Source organism: Cupressus sempervirens, chromosome 10 (assembly GCF_028749045.1).
Source record: "Cupressus sempervirens isolate cs-2001-9-10 chromosome 10, ASM2874904v1, whole genome shotgun sequence".
Lineage (NCBI taxonomy): Eukaryota > Viridiplantae > Streptophyta > Pinopsida > Cupressales > Cupressaceae > Cupressus > Cupressus sempervirens.
In genome coordinates, this window is record NC_143127.1 from 907,937,923 (window position 1) to 907,940,001 (window position 2,079).

Here is a 2,079-nt window from a genome sequence, read left to right on the forward strand (position 1 = left end):
GATTTGATTTTTTTTTTTTTTTTTGTCTTTAGTACACTTTGTCTGGAGATTAGCCAACATCTTTTTAATTTCCATTTTCTAATTCATCACTACCCTCTCAAATCATACTTAAAAATTGAAAGTATAACTGTTGTTAAAAAAGGAACCCTTGTTTTGCTAAAGCATAATTATTATTTTTATAGAAGTTGGTAACAACGCACTATTGTAGAATGCTCGTGTAATCATTTGTTCAGAGGCGTTATCTGCTTGCCTACTATTAATATCATTAATGCTAGAGTCTGGGCAACGAGAAGGAAAACGAGTAGAATCTGGCAAGTCTTAGGCCTGAGAATTAGAACTTGAAGGAGGGCGGTATGCGATACGGAACGTTGGCGTCGAGCGCCTCCACGACACCGGCAAAGGCGGCGAGCCTGAAGCCGCTGTAGATCTCCCTCTCCCATCCCCTGCCCGCCAGCTTCTCAGCCTCCTTCACCGCTGCCTCCACAGTGGAGGCAGAATCTTCGAAGACGGCATCCACAAGCCCCTTCTCCAGCGCCGTCTGCGCCCTCAGCTTGCTCGCCCCCAACACCACGTCGCGCAGGGCAGCGGGGCTGAGCTTGCCGCGAATCAGGGCCATCATACTCCTGGGGATGGGCAGGCCCATGTCGAGCTCCAACATGTAGAGCTCGGCGGAGGAGGATGATGATGATGATGTCATGAAACGATAGTCGTGGGCGAGAGCGAGCATGAAAGCTCCCGCCACGGCGCCGCCGCAGATGGCTGCGACTGTGGGGACGTTGAGCCTCATGAAAGCGGCCAGCATCTTCTCCAGCCCCTCCAACACGATGTCAATGCGCTCCAGTGGGCTCTCCGCGATCCATTTCAAGTCGATGCCGCAGGAGAAGTGTTTTCCTTCATTTGTCGTCACCAGGGCGGCTGCGTCAGGGGACTCCTCGACCTATTTCAGTGACTCCGTGATTGCATGGAAGGTGGTCGGGTTCAGCCTGTGCTCCTCGTCCTCCCCCACCAGCGTCAATATGTACACCTTCCCTCGCTTCTCAAGGCTGCACATCCTCTCTCTCTCTTCCTTAACTATTCTCTCTGCCGCAAACAAATATTTAAGCTCCTTCAAATTGCACTTACTGGATGAGGCCTGAGAGGTGCACATGTTCCATTTAAATAGGATTGAACTTTACGACTCTCTAAACTGTCAATTACTCTCTCACCTCGTTAGTCGATGGAGGCGTGCAAATTGGTGCACTTACTCTTCTCGAGGTCTGTTCCAGTGGGCCAGGTATTTTGAATGGCTAAACCATTATGAAATACTAAAGCATTCATAACAATGCTTATACATAATCATAAGTTTTATTTACTCCACCAACCTCAAACTCTAAAACGTGCGTTGAACTCTCAATCACGCATAAAAAAAATTGTAATCACGTTGAGAGCTTGCACGTTCCCTTGGGAATGTTTATTTCCCCCGCCTTAACTCATAAAGGTTCCTTGTTTTCTTTTTCTTTATTAAATTTGATATCTGTATGCCGTTCGGGAGCAATTGACAGAATATTGACACAACATATTAATTTTTGTTTAGTCCAGCAAATACAAAGTCTAAAACATGGATTGGAAATACTGGTCTAATCCCACATTCTAAATCACGCTTTTAAAATGTATAATCATGTTGAGTGGGTCATCCTATAAAAGCTCGCGTTCCTCCTGGAAATGTGTATAAAGATTCGTTGTTTTTCGCGGGGAATTCACAGAATTTGCATGATGTCAGATCGTCAAAAGAACACAATATAGGTTATAAGTAGAGGAATGCTACGATTGAGGAGACACAGAAAGTTAAGGAGATAAAATGGAAGAAGTGAAGTACCTATTATCAAATCTAGAAACCTCTGAGAGTCGTCTTAATGAATTATATTTGTATTTATAAAGTATTTTTGAACACATTTAAAAATTATTGATTATATTACTTTATATGTTATTAAGCAAATAAAGATCATATCATATTCTAGTTATAAAAGAGTTGTCAAATTATAAAATTGCTCTATATTATCCTAAATATTTCAAAATAGGCATTAAACACATATATATGAT

General features: G+C 42.9%; 1 pseudogene; it reads right to left on the bottom strand.

Annotated features, from left to right (window-relative positions):
* Positions 1-234: 234 nt before the first annotated feature.
* LOC149536939 (enoyl-CoA delta isomerase 1, peroxisomal pseudogene) lies at positions 235-1,051 on the bottom strand (annotated as a pseudogene).
* Between the last annotated feature and the right edge of the window lie 1,028 nt (positions 1,052-2,079).